The 9643-nt window shown below is 33.8% G+C and overlaps 1 long non-coding RNA gene across 2 annotated transcripts; it reads left to right on the top strand.

The window, feature by feature from the left end:
* Positions 1–23: 23 nt before the first annotated feature.
* On the top strand, positions 24–9433 carry LOC138320050 (uncharacterized). 2 transcript variants are annotated; one of them, XR_011208078.1, is made up of 3 exons: positions 24–799; positions 8127–8203; positions 9419–9433. It is a non-coding gene; the product is annotated as an uncharacterized lncRNA (long non-coding RNA). The 2 variants fall into 2 exon arrangements; XR_011208079.1 differs by lacking the exon at positions 24–799 and adding an exon at positions 7037–7543.
* Positions 9434–9643: the final 210 nt, after the last annotated feature.

The raw sequence follows: 9643 nt of genomic DNA, 5'->3' as shown, positions 1-9643 counted from the left end.
ATAGGCATTTTCCCTTGGTTAACTACTTTTAAGTGTATTCTTTTAAACATGATATTTTGGCGTCGATACAAAGTTTAAACATTATATCATGGTTTGATGTGACCAGTTTTTTCCAATTGAGGTTATTTAATATGATTTTTGAAAGCATTTTACCTGGTTTTTCGAAAATAGGACATTCAAAACCGGAAGTGTATTTTGTTTTATTAATTTATAAGTTCAAATATTATTTTTTCTTTCCAAAATCGTACTCAAACCATCTGTAAATTACTGAACTTTTATAACATTTCAAAGTTATTCTGCTGTATTTGTAAAAAAAAAAAAAAACCTAAGCACATACAGAGGTCATCTGCCGATCGTAATAATGGCGGAGTTGCAAATCTCTATGTATACAGTATATGTTTCTGTTAAAAAAACCGCAGGTCCGTCAGGATTTATACTTAAAATAATGACTTTAATCAACGGTCGAACCGGTTGTTCCGAATATTAGTCAGAAAAGCAGACGACACACCTTGAACAACCAGCATGCTCTACTGTGCCGATTTCCTGTTCCTAAAAGAAGATGGCGACCGTCGTGTTGGCACATCATTGCCTCGAATCAACTTTGTCATCATGACAGAATATAAATCACCATTCCGTTCATACAGATGAGTAGGAGATATGTAATGGTCAATAGGCATTTTCTTTTATACTTTGTAAAAACCGATAATGTCATGGATAGGTGGAAGTTTATCAAACCTGACGGGTCAGCTGTCCAACTTGACCAAGGATATTTTGACAGAGGGTACAGAGGAAGTTAGCGGTACGGTTCATCAATCATCATACATTTATAATAAGATTTGTTATGGCATTTCCTGGTGAACAGACATTGATAGTAATTATGGAATGTTTAATGTTAAACGTTGTTGTAGACCGCAACACGTATATTGTTTAAGGTAAACAAACCACAGTCCACCTAAGCAAGTCAACTCGACACAGAAAATTATATGATTAGTGCTTTAAACATTTAAGCTTAGTCTAACATCACTTGATTTTACCCAAAAACTCGCCCCACTCATTAGATCATTTAATATCACCTCCCCGCACACAACTGGCCCACTCATTAGATCATGCTTAGTGTGTCCACTTTTTGTTTTTATCCTCATTAAAGCCTTTCTCGTCCATTTATTGTATTGATGGAATTAATGTTACATGCACGTTATGATAACATGTATAGAATTTGTATGCCTTACTTCAACTTGCAGGAGTAAGTACTAGTAAACACATGTACAGGGAGTCAATTAAATACAGAAAGTTGCAGAGTTTACTTGAGGTAAAGTCATCATGATCACTTACTATATAAACAAGGATACCCCACCTAAAAAACTGGCAGTGATTGGTTATCAGGAGACTAAACATTGTAAGAATAATTACTAAGTCTGATTTGTCTGATTAGTATGAAACAAAAATAGTGGCAATGTTCTTATAAGCCAGAGGTGTACTGCAGATATCTTTTGACATGTACATGTATACATATCTTCTACTGCCACTGAGTACTGCAATATAAATAATGTGAAACGTGAACATTTTCGTGAGGGGTAAATTCATGCTAATTATACAAAGGCCCTTTGATTGCAAAAATTTCCACTGCGCATAATATTTTGTACATGTATGAACTTTGTTGTTTAATGTCTAAAAGTGTATCTATCACGAAAATAACAACACTGCGAAAGTTTTATGCATGCAAGTCATGAAATTAAGTACTCAGGAAATATCCACGTTGACAGGAAGGCTTAGGTATATATACGCTATATGGTTGACAAAGGGAAATCAAAGTTAAAAGAAATTGAAATTAGAATGCCACAGTTAAATTTATTTTTTGTGAAATTCATCAAAAGCAACCTTCGATGTATTGATCGGTACATTTTATGTCAATTTACTAAATGTATTGCTCCACCTATATATGCACCAGCATGTTCCCATTGACACAGACAGTTGCATGTATAAATGTCTATTCATACATATCAATGCCTTGATCAGGGTTTTTAAACAAAATTTGGTATTAAAATTTTATGTGTCATTTTATTAATTGCAGTCCATGACGATGTGATGTTTATATAAACATGTGATGTGTTTGATTAGTTTAAAGTCCTATTAACAGCCAGGGTCATTTAAGGACATGCCAGATTTGTTGGTGGAGGAAAGCCGGAGTACCCGGAGAAAAACCACCGACCAGCGGTCAGTACTGGCAACTGCCCCACATGGGATTCGAACTCGCGACCAAGAGGTGGAGGGCATGTGGTAATATGTCGGTACATCTTATCCACTCGGCCACCGCAGCCCCTATGTGATGTGTATGTGATCTATAGTTCAGTATTACTATTTAGTCTAACAGTTGATTTTGGGATAAAAAATGTTCAAAATACCTCTTAAAACAAAAGACCATACCAAAATAAATTTGCTTATACATGCAGTCTGATATTCTGAACTGCAAAGTCTAACTTAAATTGAATGTTACTCAAAATGAAGTATCATTACTCTATAAATAAACATATGTATAGCTATAAGCTTGTGGTCTTTCTGTGTAAATTTGCATACCTCTGCAGAGTCTAAATCTGCATGGTGTCCGGGCCAGAGTTACTTGAGCAATGTCATATATTAGTACAGGTATTTATTATATCCTGGAATATATATATATATATATGTGCACCAAGAAGATTAACCAAAGCCTTAGAACAACATGCTCGTGGACATTTTTAGTCAGTACTATTACACCCTTCCTACCTCCTACCCCCCCCCCCCCCCCCCAAGCCACTGGCACCCCAACCCCATTTTTAAAAATTTGAAAATGAGTTACTGCCCTTCCATCAATAATCACTTTGCTTCACTGTGTCATTATACTTAGCAATTTAGCTAACATGATATAGTAGTTGGAACTTCTTTTCTTGTAAGTTGTATGTGAATTGTTAGTATGCTTAACTATGCATTTATACCATCATGTTTTTATTTCTAATTCAAAATTCTATTTGAGATAAAGCCTTATAAATTTGAGGTTGTTTACTTGCCATATTTTATTCATTAGAATTAAGTACATACAATCCAGTTGTTATTTTCATTTCCATTATAAATTATGAAGAAATGATGACAAAGAGGATTAAGACTGGTGCAGACCATATTAAATCTTTCATAAGATGCTAGAATCTTGCATCATATTGTGTATTGGTGTACCAAAATCTCCATCTAAGGAACTGCTGGAATTTATTTGATATTAAAGGTATTCAAATATAATCACTCACTACTCACTAGCACTATGACTGGATCACAATTTAAACCAACTTTAGGGAAATTGCTAGATATATAATGTTTTCGCTGTAATTAGTCCCCACCCCCTATATGAATTTTTACATCCACCACTTACATTTTGGTTCATTAATAAGCGCCCCCCTTTGTTACAATTATTTAAGCACCTTAGGCACTAATTACGGCGAATACGGTACTGACATTTAGTTGGTGGTTTTCCTCTAAATACTTCAGCTTTCTTCCACGCACTACCACTTGCACTGCCTTGAATGACCCTGGATGAAGGGTGTAAAGCAAAATTTTATTTATCAAGTTACTGAAATAAAGATAAATCACTTTTCTGTTGTTGCATGCAAAAAAAGAAATGCTTGCTCATGAAAAAAAAAAAAAAAAAAAATTGAGCAAGCATGTACATGTATATAATGTATATATACTAGCAATCTTGTATTGACTGTCCAAAATTTATTTGTAATTCACAATATTATATATGATTAAAGAAAGAAATGAGGTCTTTTTTGGTAATTTCTTGCAATTAAAACAGTACAAAAAGTCTGGAAAACATAAAGTGGTGTTGATGTTGTTGGCTTCGAGTTTGTTGCACTTTTGATTCACGGAATCAAATATAATAAACTCCCATTGATTTATTGCAAAGATTGTGTAATGTTATATTGTAGTTGTACAAGTGTTGCATATAAATTTATTTCTCCATTTACTAAGTTTTAATGTATGAGATATTATATCTAACAATACAGTTTAAAACCTTATTGAAATTTTGTTGCTGGATTGTGTTGTCCCAGTGACAAGTTTATGACGAATTTTAATGTGTGTTTATATTATAAATCGATATGTTATTTTTACTTATCTGCTTGAAAAAGTCGATTTGACAGGACAGGATTTTACAAAGTTGTGAGTTTGTATAGCGTCCTCTCACCAGGCTTATCAGGTAAGGCTGCAAGTTCAGCCTGTCAACTGAGGAATCATGGTAGTCCAACGCCCTGTGTGTGCGCCACATATTTATCGTGGATAGGGCTTGAGTTTGTCTCCATATCTCCTCCTATCCCATTATTAGCTCAGCCTATGCCAAACTGTGGCGTCTGCCATCCCTATGTAGTTTGTTGTCTATCTATCCTCTCTAGTTAATCATCCATCAACGTTTTCTTCCAACACTTTTTTTTAGCACTAATTAGAAATATTAAAGATTATTTTGATAGAAAGAATTGCTAGTTGGTAGAATTCAAAATTATACAAAGGATTTGCTGAACCGTCATTGGTGTCATTTATTTGCGTCAATATTGTTAGGATTATAAAAAAAAAAAATGTTTAATTATATGTGGACAGTTGGTTACGAACATAGCTGTAAATGTTGCATTCCCTTTTAAAAATAAGTATTGCTCAGAATTGGTGGATATAAATATTGACATTGCTTGCAAGGCATTACTGATATTTTGCAAAGTTTTTGAAGTCCCTGACTAGTAATTTACTTGTATGGTCAGCATTAATATATAACAGTTGTCTTAAAGACTAGGTACGTTATGGCCAGAAAATTGCTGTATTTTGAATAAAATTTTTAATAAATTTTTCAACTCACTCTGAATGTACATTTTAGATTCAGATATGGCCAAATATGTAAGTGGTGAATGATACAAGCCCTATTGGCCTCTTATAACAGCTTAAAAAATCTTCCGACTAACTAGTCCAATATATATCTGATTTCACATTTGAAATTTGAATAAGAAAATATGACTGTGTCTGAGAACTTCTTTTGTTGAATTGTCGTATTTCCTCCAGTCTTGACTATTTGTCTAGGATGTGTGTGCAGTGAATAGGTGTGTCTGTTGATTATGTCATTGATCTGTAGAGAATGGAGTACTTCCTTCTTGATATTTAAGTTTGTAGAGTTATTGATTTTACCTTGAGACACACAAACTTATGCATATGGTCTAGGTTGGAAGGTATAAATGTTTCTGATGTGATGTCTGACAAAGATAATGATCAAAATGGTGTCTATTAGCTTTGTAATTAATTTTAGGTACAGAGTTATAATAACTTATTTAAATGATTTGGACCAGTTGTCTTAAACTTTGGAAATTAAATGTTTTTAAAAAATTGTAACAAAACCCAGCATAGAAAAAGTTCAAAATATCAAATAGAATTAAGGAACATAGAAATTTGTTTATTGGCCTTTAGAAATGGACCAAACAGCTAGCTATATATTGAGGCCATTGTGTCAGAGAGCAGATTGGTTCATGCATATGTTCTTAATCTTTTGTTTCTTAAAAAAAAAGTCTCTTTTTTTTTCTATTCCTTATAAAGTATAAAGAATTTGAACCAATATTCCTTTGCATGTTTATCCCTTATAATTTTAGTGCCAATTACCGGTAATCAAACAAATCTTATTTGATGGAGAATATGGTACATCATTTGAAAAATACACTTTGAAAAATATGAGATTGGCGTGCAATACAGTCACAAATACATGAAGTATACCTATAAGAACAAACGTGAAAAGAAAAAGCAATACAGGTATGGGGATACATGTATGGGATATGAGCTATTTTGCTAAGTTCTGGTTTTGACAGTCATGCTGGGTGTTTACTCCTGGTCACACAGGATTATACAGTAGTTTACACATCCTGGTCCTGGGCTTGGCTACTTTGGTCGTCAGTCTACTCGTTCTTGATTTGGTTAGGACAGTCAGTCTTTATATAACTACCTTTTGAACTTGCTTGTTTTGAATAATCTCATGAACTTTAACACTGTCCTAGTCTAACTTTGTGATTGAGCTGAAGTTTTAAGTGACAATTTTTGTTTTTGTTGCCAACACAGGATTGTACCGTATACCTTGAAAGGACAAAGGTATGCAAAATCGGTTAACTGAAGTCATATGTTCTTGTTGGTATTACCAGAAGTTTCTTGTTGACTATCTACTGTTTGGTTACATTATTTCTAAATATATACAGTTAATTCTCATAAATGTGGTTAGACATACTGTATAGTTGATTCCATATGGTTGCCAAAATCTCTGAGTTTCTTTTACTGGACCCAAAAGGTGGAACCAAAAGGAATAAATTAAATGGCTCTTTTGGTCTATAATGTTTATGGTTTCTTCTCTAAAACTATGTAATGGATATCACTCTTACTTCACAGTTTCATATATTATACAACTGTTTCTATTCCTAAAAAATTATAAGAAAAAAATGGTTACCTAAGTTATTCAAGATGTCTACAGAATTTCGGTAATCTATAAAGTGACCTCTGAGGAGAAAATCTGTCAAAGTCTATAAGAATGATGATAGAAGAAGATTTATTTGATGAAAAATTTCAGGGTTTACATTGTATTGGGTATCACTTATTGTAAACACTCTGGCACAGAAAGAATAAGCTACAACTAGATGTAAATTCACATGATGTGTATAAGTAAAGGAACTTAATGGAAACTCAATTATTTGATTTTTCAAATCTTTATATATATTTGTATGTGTGTTTTTTTGTTTGTTGAAAGTCATATTTGCTATGCATGAGTATAAAGTGAATGCAAGTGCCACGCCCTTCAGTTCTCAGCCACAAGTACACCGAAGTCAAGCTGGATATATCACTTTCTTCGATTTTTTTTCAGTATTTGAACAAATTTCAATATATGGGACAACTGTTGGGACCACATGCTTACTTTTCATGTTCAGATTGTTAGCTCTGGCTATTAATTGGCTCTTCATTACATCATGCTGCATTGCGATTGGGTCAATAATAAATAGTTATAATATTGATAAAACAATCCCACAATGAATGAATCATCTCTGTATAGCACGTCCCCACTTTTGAGGGCCGCATTTCAGCTTATCAGTCTGCACCTTATCTAACCCATAAGCCACTCTGCGGCCGCGGGTTGGTCGAGAGTGGCTTGGTTACCGTGGCATTATGAGATTTATCCTGGGTCTTGTCATATGTTATGTGGAGAGTAGAATTTAGGGCTCTATATTGGCTGATATTACTTGTTTACACAAGCCACAGTTCACCTGGAGTCCCAGGCTCTGGACAGTTGGGCAGGTGACGCGATAGACTCTGCACGATTTCAAAATTGGCTCAACCGACTAAATTTGAATTTGGCAAAGTTTGAACAGTTTGAAAAAGTTTAACAGATAAGCTTCATTAATGTGATACAACAAGTACATACCAATATTTACGGACTGGAATTATTTGACTTTAGAGGGGGAAAAGCTAGTATGCTATGTATTCAATGGCGAGTTCCCAGGTTCAAACTTAGTAAGAGGTAAGAGTGGGTGTTAATGCTGTACTGTACTGTTTAAAGTTTCTTTATTTTATTGAATTTTTTGTATGAGTCTGTTTGCTTTATAACAATTGTATACTGAAGTCTGGTCATTGAGTTACATTTCAAATGTGGAAAGTCTACATAATAACAGCCTCAAGGATAAAGAAAGCTGATATGCCAATCAATTTTATTACCTAGACTTTAAAAAGGAAAAGCAATTATGGTAAAAGTCTTTTTTTGCTGCCAATTGAATGTGTTTGATTAATTGTCTAGTGCAATTTTATTGTGCGTTGAGTGAGTCTGGAACATGATTTGTTCAAAAGATATAATCACTTTCACAATATGTCATTTATAATGATATGAAGTCAGCAGAATTGAAGTACTGTTGGGATATTTTTGCAGATATGTGTAGTATATCATGCACTGTACATATGTTCTGGTATGAAAGTTTATATTTCCACAATTGGGCATATTATCTACTTATCATTTTCTGTCTATTTATTATCTTAGCTGGCCATAAAATGATCGAGGCCTGGCAGGTGCTTATACAAATTTTATCAACTTTACCATGTTTGTTCTTCAGATCATGCTACAGAGCTGAGGATTGCACAGGAAAAGATTACAGAGTGCCAGGCCGTTCTAACTGCGCAGAAAAATGAGGTAAGTGGAGACTAAATAAATGGAGTTCCTGTCAAGTCGCCGTGTTTGCACAGCGCTCATGTATGTTACGTCACTGACTGTTCAGACAAGTTCTATATAAGACTCTCTATTGGTACCTGTCTCAACAAAGTCAAAATTTAAAACTGCAAACCTGTTGGATGACTTTTATTTTATGTCCCAAATTCAGCAGAGTGTAGTGTACAGATTATGATTTTGTTAGTTTGTCTTCTAGAGTAGATTGTAGTTTCTTTGACATTGTATGATTGTAGTGTTGCTGGATTTTTTTTTTTTTTTTTTTTGAGAGTTCTCAGACTTTGAAAAATTCATTTTTTTAAATTTCTATATGTATAAGATTTAATATAGTTTGTCTTGTCAAAACTAGTCCTTGTCTTATCTGAACCCCTGTATATTCAGGTCTAATTGTGCTGAAGTAAAAACTCCCTACATCAAAGATACACTTTGGCAAGGCAAATATATATGTTGTATACCAAAAGGAGGTCACTGTGTGTCCTTCGCTTGAACTTTTGACCTATATCAAAGAAAATTTCTTATACTAGTTGTCACTGAAACTTCATACACGGTAATTACCTGGTAGTGATGGGTACTCAAAGCATGTCACGAAGAAAAAGTAAAGACATTTTGTTAGAATCGGTTTTAGATGATGATTCAAAATTTCGCAAACTTTTTAGTTTTCATGTGAGGTTTTTAAAGTCTTAGTAATGCTCTGGACAATGGATATGTCAGTGTCTTTGTTTGAGAAGTATTCAAAGCCAGATATCCTGTTTTATCAATACACAAACTCTAATAAATTGTGTAGTCCATATATTTACATATGCAACTTCAACAGTGTATATCAATTAAGTCCTGGGCTCGTGGGCTATAGCTATCTAGCCATATGGAGTGCTGAATAAAGCAAAAAATGATCATCTAACGATAAAAAATACCAGAATACATATACCTGGTACATGTACCTTGCATGAAAGTTGTTTTTGTTGTATGGCTTTACAAAAAATATACTGGTAGTGATTAAAAGCAACTTGCATGAAATGAGAGATAACCTATGTAATTGTACTTAATCATATACCACCCACCACTTCTCAGCAATATGCTTAGCTGTATGATTTAAATTTAAAAAAAAAAAAAAAACTTGATGGTAGATTACTTGGTATGTTTCAATGACAGATTTTGATGATACGTTTTATTGTTGACATACAGAGTGTGCGACTTAAAACAGATCATCCATGAAACTGGAGGAAAAAGGCAGAAGAATCCTCTGAGCTTCAGATCAACAGCAGTCTCATCACAGTATAGAGGTGTATTGGCAGAGAAAGAGGTGAGCCAATAAGCCAAAATCACAACAAAATTGTCCTCCTCTTCTTTTTGTGAACCATGGCCAGTTAAAGAATGTTGGACACATTTAAAAAAAATCAAACAAACAAA

Source organism: Argopecten irradians, chromosome 3 (genome assembly GCF_041381155.1).
Source record: "Argopecten irradians isolate NY chromosome 3, Ai_NY, whole genome shotgun sequence".
In the NCBI taxonomy this organism is placed as follows: domain Eukaryota; kingdom Metazoa; phylum Mollusca; class Bivalvia; order Pectinida; family Pectinidae; genus Argopecten; species Argopecten irradians.
This window is presented reverse-complemented; position numbering and strand designations above follow the sequence as displayed.